Here is a 16,816-nt window from a genome sequence, read left to right as displayed (position 1 = left end):
TGCTCAATGGGGGACAGATCCGGAGATCTTGCTGGCCAGGGTAGTTGACTTACACCTTCTAGAGCACGTTGGGTGGCACGGGATACATGCGGACGTGCATTGTCCTGTTGGAACAGCAAGTTCCCTTGCCGGTCTAGGAATGGTAGAACGATGGGTTCGATGACGGTTTGGATGTACCGTGCACTATTCAGTGTCCCCTCGACGATCACCAGTGGTGTACGGCCAGTGTAGGAGATCGCTCCCCACACCATGATGCCGGGTGTTGGCCCTGTGTGCCTCGGTCGTATGCAGTCCTGATTGTGGCGCTCACCTGCACGGCGCCAAACACGCATACGACCATCATTGGCACCAAGGCAGAAGCGACTCTCATCGCTGAAGACAACACGTCTCTATTCGTCCCTCCATTCACGCCTGTCGCGACACCACTGGAGGCGGGCTGCACGATGTTGGGGCGTGAGCGGAAGACGGCCTAACGGTGTGCGGGACCGTAGCCCAGCTTCATGGAGACGGATGCGAATGGTCCTCGCCGATACCCCAGGAGCAACAGTGTCCCTAATTTGCTGGGAAGTGGCGGTGCGGTCCCCTACGGCACTGCGTAGGATCCTACGGTCTTGGCGTGCATCCGTGCGTCGCTGCGGTCCGGTCCCAGGTCGACGGGCACGTGCACCTTCCGCCGACCACTGGCGACAACATCGATGTACTGTGGAGACCTCACGCCCCACGTGTTGAGCAATTCGGCGGTACGTCCACCCGGCCTCCCGCATGCCCACTATACGCCCTCGCTCAAAGTCCGTCAACTGCACATACGGTTCACGTCCACGCTGTCGCGGCATGCTACCAGTGTTAAAGACTGCGATGGAGCTCCGTATGCCACGGCAAACTGGCTGACACTGACGGCGGCGGTGCACAAATGCTGCGCAGCTAGCGCCATTCGACGGCCAACACCGCGGTTCCTGGTGTGTCCGCTGTGCCGTGCGTGTGATCATTGCTTGTGCAGCCGTCTCACTGTGTCCGGAGCCAGTATGGTGGGTCTGACACACCTGTGTCAATGTGTTCTTTTTTCCATTTCCAGGAGTGTAGAAATTTTGTCTGTCGTCTTGTATGTTCCTACAGTCTCTCAACTTCGACATCTCACCGTACACCACGGCATCATCAGCAAACAACCGCAGACTGCTGCCCACCCTGTCCACCAAATCGTTTATGCATAAAGAGAACAACAGTGTGTCTATCACACATCCTTGGGGCACTTCTGACGATACCCTTGTCTCTGATGAACAGTAGCCGTCAAGGAAAACATACCGGGTTCTATTACGTAGGAAGTCTTCGAGCCACTCACATATCTGTGAAGGTATTCCACTTGCTCGTATCTTCGTTGACAGCCTGCAATGGGACACCGTGTCAAATGCTTTCCGAAAATCTGGAGGTATGGAATCTGCCTGTTGCCTTTCATCTATTGTTTGCAGTATACCATGGTGGAAAAAGGGCAAGGCGAGTTTCGCACGAGCGAGGTTTCTAGAACCATGCTGATTCGTAGATATAAGCGCCTCAAAAATGGTTCAAATAGCTCTGAGAACTATGGGACTTAACATCTGTGGTCATCAGTCCCCTAGAACTTAGAACTACTTAAACCTAACTAACCTAAGGACATCACACACATCCATGCCCGAGGCAGGATTCGAACCTGCGACCGTAGCGGTCACGCTGTTCCAGGCTGTAGCGCCTAGAACCGCACGGCCACACCGGCCGGCTATAAGCGTCTCAGTCTCAAGGAAGTTTAATATATTCGATGTGAGAATATCTTCAAGGCTTCTGCAGGAAACCGGAGTTAGCGATATTGGTCTGTAATTTTCCGCGTCCATTCTTTTACCCTTCTTATATACTGGAGTCACTTGCGCTTTTTTCCAGTCACTTGGGACTTTGTACTGGGCGAGATTCACGATAAATGCAGTCTAGGTAAGGAGCCAATGCCGTAAAGTACTCTTCGCAAAACCGAATTGGGAACTGCCACACCAGACTGGTCAACAAGGGACTGAATGGAAGCGTTAGACATGTCCGCATAGCGGTTTTACAAAGAACCAGAATTTTTTCGGTTCTCTGCCAGATCTTTTGCTAAACTGTGACGGTGGTAATTGTTGAAAGGTTCGCGCATAGATCTTTTCCCAAACGCACGAATCTCTACTAACCTTCGCTTGTCGTCATCTGTGCGTTATCTTTTGGACCCAGAGTGCAACAGCGTCTGTTTTCTAAGCATTTTCCGAATTTTGTTATTAAACCATGGTGGCCTTTTTCCATCCTTTATCCACTTAATAGGCACATAACTCTCCAGACTACGATTTATAATCTCCTTAAACTTTGCCCATAATTCCTCTACATCCGTGTTACTGGAACCAAGTGATGTTAGTTCACTGTCTCAGTAACATGCTAACAATTGAGTAACTGCTCTATGTAGCAGAAACATTCTCCTAGACTTTTTGGCTAATTTATTAACGTTCGTAATATAGTTGCTACATTGACATCATGATCACTAATCCCAGTTTCTATACTGACATTGTCGATAAGGTGCGGCCTATTTGTAACTACAAGGTCTAAGATATTTCCATTGCGTTTGAGCTGCCGTAATCGCAGCTGCAGTGTGAAGTCATGGAAATTTATGATGAGGAAAATTTTATACGAGTCTGCAAGACTCATTTAATGACGAAGTTTATCAAGAACCTGCCTGGCACAGTTTAGGCCTTTAACTTATAAGTGCAGATTGCCATCCTGCACTGATGTCTCGTAATCTGATGTCTGTGTGTCTGACCTTCTTTTCGAAGTTCCTGTCGCGGTCATAATGTTGCTTTTCATCTACACTCCTGGAAATTGAAATAAGAACACCGTGAATTCATTGTCCCAGGAAGGGGAAACTTTATTGACACATTCCTGGGGTCAGATACATCACATGATCACACTGACAGAACCACAGGCACATAGACACAGGCAACAGAGCATGCACAATGTCGGCACTAGTACAGTGTATATCCACCTTTCGCAGCAATGCACGCTGCTATTCTCCCATGGAGACGATCGTAGAGATGCTGGATGTAGTCCTGTGGAACGGCTTGCCATGCCATTTCCACCTGGCGCCTCAGTTGGACCAGCGTTCGTGCTGGACGTGCAGACCGCGTGAGACGACGCTTCATCCAGTCCCAAACATGCTCAATGGGGGACAGATCCGGAGATCTTGCTGGCCAGGGTAATTGACTTACACCTTCTAGAGCACGTTGGGTGGCACGGGATACATGCGGACGTGCATTGTCCTGTTGGAACAGCAAGTTCCCTTGCCGGTCTAGGAATGGTAGAACGATGGGTTCGATGACGGTTTGGATGTACCGTGCACTATTCAGTGTCCCCTCGACGATCACCAGTGGTGTACGGCCAGTGTAGGAGATCGCTCCCCACACCATGATGCCGGGTGTTGGCCCTGTGTGCCTCGGTCGTATGCAGTCCTGATTGTGGCGCTCACCTGCACGGCGCCAAACACGCATACGACCATCATTGGCACCAAGGCAGAAGCGACTCTCATCGCTGAAGACGACACGTCTCCATTCGTCCCTCCATTCACGCCTGTCGCGACGCCACTGGAGGCGGATTGCACGATGTTGGGGCGTGAGCGGAAGACGGCCTAACGGTGTGCGGGACCGTAGCCCAGCTTCATGGAGACGGTTGCAAATGGTCCTCGCCGATACCCCAGGAGCAACAGTGTCCCTAATTTGCTGGGAAGTGGCGGTGCGGTCCCCTACGGCACTGCGTAGGATCCTACGGTCTTGGCGTGCATCCGTGCGTCGCTGCGGTCCGATCCCAGGTCGACGGGCACGTGCACCTTCCGCCGACCACTGGCGACAACATCGATGTACTGTGGAGACCTCACGCCCCACGTGTTGAGCAATTCGGCGGTACGTCCACCCGGCCTCCCGCATGCCCACTATACGCCCTCGCTCAAAGTCCGTCAACTGCACATACGGTTCACGTCCACGCTGTCGCGGCATGCTACCAGTGTTAAAGACTTCGATGGAGCTCCGTATGCCACGGCAAACTGGCTGACACTGACGGCGGCGGTGCACAAATGCTGCGCAGCTAGCGCCATTCGACGGCCAACACCGCGGTTCCTGGTGTGTCCGCTGTGCCGTGCGTGTGATCATTGCTTGTACAGCCCTCTCGCAGTGTCCGGAGCAAGTATGGTGGGTCTGACACACCGGTGTCAATGTGTTCTTTTTTCCATTTCCAGGAGTGTATTTATAAAACTACTGTCCACTTTAAGCACTGAGCCATTACGGACGAGTATATACGATTGCGTCCGAGGCGGACGTAACACACGGTGATTCGTTTGAAGGCAGCGCACAGTTTGCTATTCTCCCGCGCTAGATGTTAAACATTTTACCGCGAGCGCTCACGACCCAAGTAGCGAGCGAGCGCGCTCGTACCCGTGCTGAACAGGCTTGCTCTAGGAGATGCAGTGCCGTGCTTTTGACTATGAATTGCACCTGTACAAACAGAGATCTCAAAACTTGTCCAGTCTTTCCCTTTTGAGCCAGTATGCTGCTCCTCTGTGTCTAATGGTTATGTCAGTAGGATATGTTGCAAACACAACGCATAGGGCTTTCACGGACATGGTGCCAAATGCCCTTGAGGTTCTGAGCAATGCAGCTCTTTGTCCACGCCTCACAGTGCTTATTTTTGGTCGTGAATGACAATCGATGTGCCCAGGCACTTGCTGCAAAGCACGTTATAGATTCAAAGAGGGCTGTATGATACATTCGCAGTGTCTGCAATGGTAGTCTGTATTGAGTTGAGTGTAGTGTGGCGAATTAGTGAATTAGTCTTGCCGCTTTTTCAGTTGTAAGCCTTATGTTCTCGCTGAATGTCAGTCGCTCGTCGAGGTGTGTCCCAAGGTATTTTGTTGCTATTTTCCTCTGTACGCTGGTGTTGTTCAGCCTAATGGTGAGGTTTCTCTGCAAGGCCCCTTTGCTAGTTATATATACTGTCTTGTTTGTCCCGATTGTGAGCTTATTATGGCTGCACCAGTCATTTTAGTAATGAATTGTGTAGCCTTGCCTGTCGAGTTTGGAGTTATTACTACTAGCAAGTCGTCATCATAGGCTACCATGCCCTACACCCCGTCATCTTCGTACAGATTGTTTAGGAGCGGTTCTATGGCAGTATCGCAGGAAACTGGCTATTGAGCCTCGTGGGCATCCTTTTGTTATTTTCTTGATGACCAACTTGCCATTCCACCACCCTATCTTTGCAGTAGTCGAGTAAGCTATTGTATAAGACTGTTGGTGTCTGCATCTCTCGTAGCCTTGCGAACAAGGAAGACCACCGGAGACTATCGAAGGCACCTGCTGTATCTATTGCTACTGCTACTGCGTATTTTTATTGTGTGCCCTGTATTATTTACAGCGCGGCAGTTAGCTGCATCGTCTATTGAGCTTTTTGGCCGAAAACCGTACTGAGGTGGACTAGGACAGAAGAGTGTCCTGTGTGACTGTAGTCGTTTACACAGGAGCCTCTCCTGCACCTTAGCCAAAGTGTTCAAGAGGCCGAGGGACCTGTAAGTCGTTGGGTCTGTTGGTTCCCGATCCTCTGATTTTTTTGACGATTACAACGTTTGCTGTTTTCCACATGACAGCGACCCTACCTTGCGGCAGTGCTTCATTCACTTTTTTCGCCTTTGGCAGATTCTCCCCAGATAATGTCGCTAGCTTTGAAATTCATGTGACACACGTGAAAAATATATATGGTAACCATATTCAGGGCAAGTGATCCGCCAAACAGTACGAGGTGCATTCAAGTTCTAAGGCCTCCGATTTTTTTTTTCTAATTAACTACTCATCCGAAATCGATGAAACTGGCGTTACTTCTCGACGTAATCGCCCTGCAGACGTACAAATTTTTCACAACGCTGACGCCATGATTCCATGGCAGCAGCGAAGGCTTCTTTAGGAGTCTGTTTTGACCACTGGAAAATCGCTGAGGCAATAGCAGCACGGCTGGTGAATGTGCGGCCACGGAGATTGTCTTTCATTGTTGGTAAAAGCCAAAAGTCACTAGGAGCCAGGTCAGGTGAGTAGGGAGCATGAGGAATCACTTCAAAGTTGTTATCACGAAGAAACTGTTGTGTAATGTTAGCTCGATGTGCGGGCCGAATGACTGTTCAACAGTCATTTGGCGATCCCCCAAAACAATTCTCTCCACTTTCTCGATCATGTCATCAGACCTGCTTGTGCGAGCCCGAGGTTGTTTCGGTTTGTTGTCACACAATGTTCTGCCTTCATTAAACTGTCGCACCCACTAACGCACTTTCGACACATCCATAACTCCATCACCACATGTCTCCTTCAACTGTCGATGAATTTCAATTGGTTTCACACCACGCAAATTCAGAAAACGAATGATTGCACGCTGTTCAAGTAAGGAAAACGTCGCCATTTTAAATATTTAAAACAGTTCTCATTCTCGCCGCTGGCGGTAAAATTCCATCTCCCGTACGGTGCTGCCATCTCTGGGACGTATTGACAATGAACGCGGCCTCATTTTAAAACAATGCGTATGTTTCTATCTCTTTCCAGTCCGGAGAAAAAAATCGGAGGCCTTAGAACTTGAATGCACCTCGTAGTATACCATAACATAACCTTCTTGGCGTTGTAATTCAGGTGGTGGGATGTTGCTGATGGCGTGCAGCTAGGGGATCTGGGTGGATTTTAATGTTCCCGTAATAATCGTCATTGACTCGTTCAGGTATACGTCTACTGCCCACACAAGGAAGCTGGACGTACACCTGAACGAGTCAATGAGCATTATTACGGGCACATTAAAATCCACCCAGATCCCCTAGCTGCACGCCATCAGCAACATCCCACCACCTGAATTACGACGCCATGAAGCAATCGATCGAGAATGGGGGAAACTACACCACCCTGACTACCCACAAGAACTCCCAGTTCATACAGTCTTAAACAACCCTCCCCCAGACCGCTTAAAATCTCGCAATCCACTGTGGCATAATAGAAGGAAAGATAAGGAATTCGACATCAAAGAAGAGTGGCACAAGAGGTACAATGCTGCAACAATAGCACATCGAGGTATCCAAGATCCAACTGCCTGCCTACCAGGATTTCATCTGCAGAGAAGGGAGTGGACATGGCTGAACAGAATAAGAATTGGCCATGCCAGGTGCAACGCTATGATGCACAAGTGGGGACTCCGAGATTTTCCGGCCTGTGATTGTGGGGTCCAAGAACAAACTGTTCAACATATTGTTAGAGACTGTCCTCAGAGGTAGTATCCTGGACCATATAGTGACTTTATTAATGCTACTCCCTCTGCTGTTAGTTGGCATCAATAATTTGTTCTTGAAGTATGATTAAATGTGCCTTTTTAACTTGCAATTATATCAGTCAAAGTAGTCAGTAATATTAAGTTAGCAATTTTCACAATTTAAAAATGTGTATACAATTTGTGCCAAAAAATGAAAGTGAAGTATATGTAAATACTTAACTAGATATACATGTAAAATTAAACTTTGTGCACTTATCACTGTTTGCTGTTGTTGCCACACGGTAAATAAATAAATACCTAAAACGTGCAGAAATAAAACATTCAAAACAAACGTACACGTTAGACTTAGCTTTGGATGTTTTGTAATTGTAAAATCCTGCCTTGGCATTGAACGGACCAATTTCTGTCTCATTGTAATATCTTTAGGAAACTTGAACACATGAACTTTGTTTTCTACTGCATAATTTCTGTTAACTTCCGGTACGCAACACTTCAGAACCATAATGAAGATGAAACTGCACAAATTTGTATTATGCTGAGCTAAACTCACACAGACACAACTTAGCAACACAGATTATTATTTCTGTGTACTTGAATAACAATCTCTTAACGGTCACACAGCACAACGAGTTACTTATGCCCGACACGTTGTTGATACAGCACAAGACTATCGCCGCTTCTCGTTCACGTCCAACTATGACTTCTCGCGGTTGTACTGCTTTTCCATCTAGGTAGTGCTGAATGAACAACACAGGGGTACGACTGTCTGTTTTTTACTGCCATTTGTAGGCAGAGATGTTAAACCATTGCAGCCAAAGAGTTTTTTGGGAGCAGAGAGGCAGAGGATACAAATGCATGAATTCAAGTCCATCCTGTTTAGTGACACTAGAAGGAGGAAGGGGCTATTTAAGTCGCGTCGGGCAGGAGAGAGTTAAGTCCCATTCACACCGATTCTCAAGTACTGTTTGCAACGCCGTTCACAGCACTGTGTGTAGCAACTGTCAGGCTGCCGATGTTCGCGACATGGTGCCGATACGCTGAAAACTGCTGCCAGTAGATGTTTTAGTACAGGTGAACGGAAACATTGTTAGTGGCCAGCTACCGAACGTCGCTGCACTTGTGTGCTCTTTTTATTTATGTTCAGAGGCAATGATCTCGTGTCTGCAAGCCGCGCTGTTGATACTATATGGAGCACTCAAGGTACAAACAGCGATGCACAAGGGAAGCGCAAAACAGAAAACAGTAGGAGGCCGGTCAATGACGGAGCCTTAAAAATCAGCTCGGGAGGCGACGTGCTTCGGTTTTGAATGACTGAGTTTCCTTGACGACGTAGATGAACGAAAGGGAACGAGAAAGAAACAATTCAAAAAATATGTACAAGTTTATGTTTACTTTTTTATACTGGTATACAGAATTCAAACTAACCAAAACTATATGTGAAACATATCACGTTACCGCTTTGAGCTGTTAGTAAAATACTTTATTTATATAACTAGTTTCAATCCTCTGTCCATCATCAGGTTCATAAAAGTATCCACAGCATCATGTCAGGCGAAATATAAAATCGTTATCGTCAGATGATAAAACCATGAGTAATACACTGTTATCATATCGTAATACAAATTACATCGCCAGTCTATAAAAACTATTCTAGAGAGAATTAATTAAACTACTTTTGCCGACGTGACTGTTAGAAGGCTATTTGTTACAAAACAGTATATATCGATTCAATCCCTGTAAAAAAACGTAGTTACTTAAATAAATAGCAGATTATATTCCAGTTCAGATAAGTGTCGTATGTTAAGGTTAACCAGTCAGCCATATAATCGAACGTACCGCTTATGTTTGATTTTCGCCAATAATAAATTTTCTGTTTCGGTGTAACAAATGTTTTTTATAGTTACAAATTTACTGTAAAACACTTATTTCACGCGATATGTTAACTTTCTATTTGTATGACAAAATCCGTCGTCTCAAAGATTATTTTAGTTACTCCCTTCAAATTGTCGTGTTGAGAGAAGGCAGATCGTTGCGACCATATAAATGTCACCTAACACAGTAGGCGCCTCGCAAAGTGGCTGAATGAACTGGAACAGGCGCTGCTATTTTCTCATCTTTAAATAAGACTTAGTTATACAAAGGAGCGTGAAATACGACAAGAAACCATAGTTGTGTTTTTTTTCCTTAATTTTGACGAATGTCTCACTAGAGATGAGATCCCGGTTTGCAATATTCAAATAAGTATGCAGTTGACCAAAACACTCCTTGGTAAACAAAAGTCAGTTCTAACACCAATCTCAACATTGCAATGTGTTGAAAAGGATTATCTGATGTATAGTGGTGTGTATTCACATACCAAGGCAAGTTGAACCAAGCCTCATTTGAAGAAATGAAAAACGTAGGGTCCGAATTTGCGATACTGCATCAGTCAGAAATCACCAGCAGAACTAAACACGCGCAAGTTGGTCTCGAAGCTTTAACTCTACACAACAACATTTGCAAGGACAGAGATGCAGGTTCAAATGGCTCTGAGCACTACGGGACTTAACATCTATGATCATCAGTCCCCTAGAACTTAGAACTACTTAAACCTAACTAACCTAAGGACATCACACAACACCCAGTCATCACGAGATGCAGGTCGCCATCTTTTAATTCCAAATCGCACAGCTAATCGACGTAAGTTTCTTGGATTTTATGCAGGATATTTTTTACATAATGATATTTTCTACTGTTCGAACCCGTTTCAGATAGTATTCTGCTTATATCTTGGCTGTTTAGAAGTTTGTTATGTTGTCTTGAAATTCCGAAAACACTTTATAAGCCTGTTTTAATTTGACCTTATAAATGTCCTAAAAAATAACGTCTATGACTCCCAGAGGTTGTTCTCAGATTAGACATCTGTGTACAGGATGATGTCGTTAAAAAGAGTTACGGAGTGCAGAGAGATTTTAAGATGGTCAGCGCTTAGGAGAGTGACAGATGGCGCTAAAGATAAATAAATATAATGTTATGCGCGTAAATAAACGAAGAGATCCAATATCGTTTGCTTACACGAGCTTCTATTAGTTAGTGGAATCAGCGATAAACAACAAGCATCTTGGAGTATTTTTCCAAAGTGATTCAAGGTGAATAATTAGAGCGGTCTGGAATACCGATTCCAGGATGAGATTCATCGTACGAAGCCTAAGGACGTGTAAGTAACCCAGGCAAGAGGTCACTGTAAGACCTCGTTTTGGTATTTCTTGTTGTAGTTCGTCAGTGTTGGACCTTTTCCATGTTTCATTATTGAAAGATGGAAAGGAGATTCAAAGAAGATCTGTGTGATCACAGATTTGTACGTGTGATGTTCCTCAACGTTCCTTCTTGGGTCCATTGCTTTTTCTTGTGTACATTAATGACCTCTCATCTGTTAGACTGCAAGATGCTAAGTTTGTTTTGTTTGCAGATGATACAAACATTGCAATAAGTAGCAAGTCAAGTACAAATTTAGAAATAACTGGTAATCTAATTTTCGCTGACATTAATAAGTGGTTTAAAGCTAATTCACTGTCATTAAACTTTGAGAAGACCCACTATATGCAGTTGAGAACCTGTGAGGGATTTCTTTCCAGTGTGTGTATAACTTATGAAGAAATGCAGATTGAAGAGGTTGACAGTGTTAAATTTCTAGCATTACAACTCTATAATAAATTCAGCTTGGAAGGGCATACCACAGAATTGCTTAAGTGCCTAAACAAGTCTGTATTTGCAGTGAGAATGATGTCAGATGTAGGAGATAAAAATATAAAAAACTTGCATACTTTGCTTACTTTCATTCTGAATGTCATATGGGATCATATTCTGGGGCAACTCATCAAACCGAGCAAAAATTTTTAGGGTGCAAAAGCGTGTGATAGAATCATTTGTGGTGTAAATTCAAAAACATCATGTAGAAACCTGTTCAAGGAACTTTGTATTCTAACCACTGCTTCTCAGCATATGTATTCCTTAATGAAAATTGTTGCAAGTAATACATCTCTATTTCCAACCCATAGCTCAATATATAGTATCAATACTAGGAACAAGTAAAATCTACATAAAGACCTAAAATAACTTACCTTGGTCCAAAAATGGGTTCAATATTGAGGAACACACATTTTCAATAAATTGCGAGCAACCAGTAAAAACTTGGTTTCAGATAAAGCATGGTTTGAACAGAGTTTGAAAGACTTTTTTATAGGAAACTCCTTCTGCTCTATAGATGAATATCTTAACAGAGGCTGTTAAGCCAGTTTAAGTAAAAATGTCTGTTAGATTTCAGTTTTGACAGAACTTGGTCACAGCAGTCAAGATTAGGTATTTTGGGTATGATAAATTTATTAATAATGCATAACAGTGTTTCATTCTGACAGCGTGTTGATACTGTAAATATTAGCTGTTCCAGTTTACCGCATTGTATTCACCTATTTCGACAATCTCCTGACAAATGATCGGGGTAGTAAGTATTATATTCAAATGTTTTATGTTATACTTTCTCACATGTTCCACACCCACGAGAACATCTCATTTTTTGGGTCTGTGGAACGAAAACCAAATCTAATGTAATCTCGCGAAGCACTATAGTCTCACAAAAATACTCAACAAACTTCGATGGGAGATAGTACGGCAAAGACCTCGTGCATCGCATACATTCTATTCTAAAAATTTCTAGACTCCATTTTATAGTCCGAGTAAGGAAACATATGACTCTCTCGTACATTCTTGTCGCTTTACGAGTACAAGGCTAAAATCAGTGACTTAAGGCTCACCCAGAGGGGTACAATTTTTCGCCCGAGTATCATCCACTAGCAGAATATAAAAAACTGTAGAACGTTTCTATCATTTATAAACGTTCTCTGGTTAAATAATTAGATATATTGGTGTCGGAATGAGGTGAGAACAACGTTTTAAATATGTTTCAACGATGACAGTGCAGTTGTCTTAAGATTTAGCGAGAGAAAAATGCCATCCATGATCTCTGAAATCTAAACTGGATATAACTGATATGTACTCAACTGTACGTCGCATGTTCCACATGCTCGAACTATGGTTTGTAGCAGATATGGCCTTATTTACGATAGCGATCTTTACGAGTCAGCATTGTGAATGTCAATTTCTGTGTCGCTTTTTCGAGAAACAAATATTTTATCTTCTTCTGTTTGGTAACAAGAAGCGATGCGGGAAATATCAAAGTGTTGTTTTCCAGTTATTGGCGCCTCAGCTGAAGACTATTGACTGCTAATATTTACTGAGAGGCAATATATTTCAGGAGCTGCCATATTTCCTACCAGAAAAATGACTATTTTTCCCCTAGAAAAATTCTGAATAGTTGCCGGATTTTGAACTACATATATCTCCTTCCGCCAAGGTTATACACTTCTTGAAATTGAGAACATAGATTGTTTTGTGATTCCTAGTCTTAGCATTGACAACAAAATTTACATTTCTTTAAAAAGTACTTAGATTGAGAAAATGGCGAACCCTAGAATACGTGGCACATTCAAAATATGGTCACGATGCATCTCTTACAAAAATCTTTGTTGTTGTTGTTGTGGTCTTCAGTCCTGAGACTGGTTTGATGCAGCTCTCCGTGCTAATCTATCCTGTGCAAGCTTCTTCATCTCCCAGTACTTACTGCAACCTACATCCTTCTGAATCTGCTTAATGTATTCATCTCTTGGTCTCCCTATGCGATTTTTACCCTTCACGCTGCCCTCCAATTCTAAATTTGTGATCCCTTGATGCCTCAGAACATGCCCTACCAATTGGTCCCTTCTTCTTGTCAGTTTGTGCCACAAACTCCTCTTCTCCCCAATTCTATTCAATACCTCCTCATTAGTTACGTGATCTACCCATCTAATCTTCAGCATTCTTCTGTAGCACCACATTTCGAAAGCTTCTATTCTCTTCCTGTCCGAACTATTTATCGTCCATGTTTCACTTCGATACATGGCTTCACTCCATACAAATACTTTGAGAAACGACTTCCTGACACTTAAATCAATACTCGATGTTAACAACTTTCTCTTCTTAAGAAACGCTTTCCTTGCCATTGCCAGTCTACATTTTATATCCTCTCCACTTCGACCATCATCAGTTATTTTGCTCCCCAAATAGCAAAACTCCTTTACTACTTTAAGTGTCTCATTTCCCAATCTAATTCCCTCAGCATCACCCGACTTAATTCGACTACATTCCATTATCCTCGTTTTGCTTTTGTTGTTGTTCATCTTATACCCTCTTTTCAAGACACTGTCCATTCCGTTCAACTGCTCTTGCAAGTCCTTTGCTGTCTCTGTCAGAATTACAATGTCATCGGAGAACCTCAAAGTTTTTATTTCTTCTCTATGGATTTTAATACCTACTCCGATTTTTTCTTTTGTTTCTGTAGCTGAGAGAAAATGGAGCAAGCAGGAATCTATACAGCTCATTACACCATGCCACACTCGGAGAGAATGTGAAAAACCTTTTAATGATTTTATATTGGCTGTGAGAAAGGAGTCAGTCAACCATTCGATGTATAGCGTCGCTCGTTCGCAGTAGGAGGGAGACTTATCAATAACACAAGAGCCGTTAGTTGTGGCACAGCGCGGGACGGGCTGCAAATTTAAACGCCAGCTCATTAACAACGGGATACGCATAGCAGGTTAGCTTGTAGAGGCTGTCTAATTGGAATGAAAACTACTTAAGTCCATGAAGACGTTAAGAGACGGAACAAAGTTAAGCAGACGGGTTTAGTGCTGTTTCGCGACTGCCTTCTCTGGCAGTTAGGTTTCGAGGGGGAGAAGGAAGGCCTGTGACCGTGCAGAAGGGCTAGGCTGCGAGGGCCCACAATGCACCGTCAGCTGCTGATAACGCAACCTAGCCAGCGCGACGTGTTCGACCTGTGCACCGAGCAATACTGTCTGAAGCCTTCTGTGGCCCATCTTTAGAATTTCCACACTGAATTTCTGGCCTCCAGTTCACGATGCAGTTGTGGATCAAGTGTGTGGGGTAATCGATTCTAATTTTTTTTTTAATCGTAACGAAACTTTTTAGTGTCTAGTACGCTTTGCTCTCTTATCGCATAGTTCTCATTCGCTAGACCCAACATCTTTCTAATTTCACTAGCAGGATTTACGGTTTTCGTTGTTACAGACGCTGTTATATTTTAGAAACCATCAGAAACATTTTAGGATTAAATGATGACTAACTGAAACCCTCAGCTGCCGACAGGTGTTGTTGATATACCTCGATGTGGACAGCTGAAAATGTGTGCCCCGACCGGGACTCGAACCCGGGATCTCCTGCTTACATGGCAGACGCTCTATCCATCTGAGCCACCGAGGACACAGATGAATAGTGCGACTGCAGGGACTTACCCTTGCACGCTTCCCGTGAGACTCACATCCCCAACCGTCCACAATTCTACATATGTATTGTACCTTATAGACATTTGCCCATCCACTCATTACTCGCGCACGCTTTGGCGATTCCCTAAGAGTTTGGGCAACCTGTGCGCATTCGCACAGACGAAGGTCAATGGCTGGATAGCCTTTAACTATATATATATATGAAGACAGTAACTGTTCTCGAAAGAATAGATACTGTTGATGACCGTGCAGCTTTTCCGTGGAATAAATGCGCTATTCATCTGTTTCCTCAGTGGCTCAGATGGATAGAGCGTCTTCCATGTAAGCAGGAGATCCCGGGTTCGAGTACCGGTTGGGGCACGCATTTTCAACTGTCCAGATCGAGGTATATCAACAACACCTGTCGGCAGCTGAGGGTTTCAGTTAGTCATCATTTATTCCAGGGAAAAGCTGCACGGTCATCAACAGTATCTATTCTTTCGAGAACAGTTACTGTCTTCATATATATTTTAGGATTACCTGAAAGTGTCAGAGTTAAGAGAACGTTATTGCAGCACAGTAGTGTGTAAGGCAACAAAAGACGAAATGGAGTCCTACACATTTGTTGATATTGTGAAAGACTAACAAAAATTACTCATACTTACATGTTGTCAAATTAACAATAATTCAGAGACTGAAAATGATATTGTTCTGTCATTTCAACGAGTCTGGTAGTGATGAACGAGTATATCGGATTTGATAGTTCAATACATCTCTCCAGTTCGTTTGGTTTTTTATTTTAAATTTTTATAATCTGTATATGTTCCGGACTTGGGTCTGGTGAATCCAGAATTTCTGCAGAAAGGCCTCGTCGATCTGTTCTTTAGTTATTTAGTGCCATCCTCACGAGAATCTAATAGGCATTTCTTTTGTCCTGTGAAATTTGTGATCGGGTTGGATCTTATAATCTCCATGTCGTCTCGTGGTATTTACCGTATCGCTGACGATATTATCGGAACCTACTTCGATAAATTGTCGTACTAACAGCGTTAAGTTCTCAGTATCACGGAATATTTACAAGAAATCACGTCAATGCCAAAGTAATGACGTATTCCGACATCATTTGTAAATAGATCTTCCGCTAATTGCCTGAGATATATGCGCACCGTTTGATGACGAAAGTTTCACGTTTATTTATTTTCCGGCTTTTAACCGTTAAGATTTAAATAAATAAGAATTTGGAACAGACACTGTATTCGGGCATTATAAGTACCTCGGAGGAAACGTTCTATCGGCGTATAACCAGCACGGATTCAGAAAATGTCGTTATTCGTTATTTACGGAGACGAAGTAATAAGTTCTATCGACAGAGGATCTCAGGTTGATTCCATATTTATAGATTTCCAGAGGGCTTCTGACACTGTTCCTCACAAGCGACTAAAAAACCAACTGCGTGCCAATATCGTTGGAGTTGTGCGACTGAATTCGTGAATTTCGTGTCAGAAAGGGCACAGTTCGTAGTTATTGACGGAAAGTCATCGCGTGAAACAGAAGCGGCCTCTAGCTTCCATAAGAAAGCTTTATAGGCCCTCTGCCGTTCCTAATACATACAAAAGATTTACGAGACAATCTGAGACTTCTTAGATCTTGTGCAGATGATGGTGTCGTTTACTGTATAATGAAGCCATCAAAAAATGAAAAGGAATTGCAAAATGATTTTGTTAACATATCTGCGTGGTGCGGAAAGTGGCAACTGGCTAACCAACAGAAAATACAAGATCCTCCACATGAGTACTACACATGAGTACTACACTCGTGTCCAAAATTAAACCAACAAACTGCAATTTTACAGGGTTCCGTTTATTTTGCGACAAAACAGTATAAACAGGTGATAGTAAAGTAGAAACAACGTAAAGAATACAGAACGTAAACAACAAAAATATTCTTAGTTTTTTTCCAGCTTAACGGATTTGCACACACATTCCGACATCTGGTTACTGTGCTCAGTATGGGGTGTGACTACCTCTGGCAGCAATACAGGGCTGACAGCGACGGGCTATGCTGTAAACGATATCATCTGTCTGATGTTGAGGCAATAACGCCCATTCTTCCTGCAGAGCTGATCGCAAGTCTTGGAGGGTGGTTCG

The 16,816-nt window shown here is 43.8% G+C and overlaps 1 protein-coding gene and 1 non-coding gene across 2 annotated transcripts in view; one reads left to right on the top strand and one right to left on the bottom strand.

Moving 5' to 3' along the window:
- The window catches only part of LOC126184389 (uncharacterized), a 149,382-nt gene that overhangs the window by 14,116 nt on the left and 118,450 nt on the right, over positions 1-16,816 (top strand). The window lies entirely within an intron of this gene.
- Positions 14,594-14,667, bottom strand: Trnat-ugu (transfer RNA threonine (anticodon UGU)). Its single transcript has one exon. It is a non-coding gene; the product is annotated as a tRNA-Thr (tRNA).

This window comes from Schistocerca cancellata, chromosome 4, assembly GCF_023864275.1.
Source record: "Schistocerca cancellata isolate TAMUIC-IGC-003103 chromosome 4, iqSchCanc2.1, whole genome shotgun sequence".
Taxonomy (NCBI): Eukaryota; Metazoa; Arthropoda; class Insecta; order Orthoptera; family Acrididae; genus Schistocerca; species Schistocerca cancellata.
This window is presented reverse-complemented; position numbering and strand designations above follow the sequence as displayed.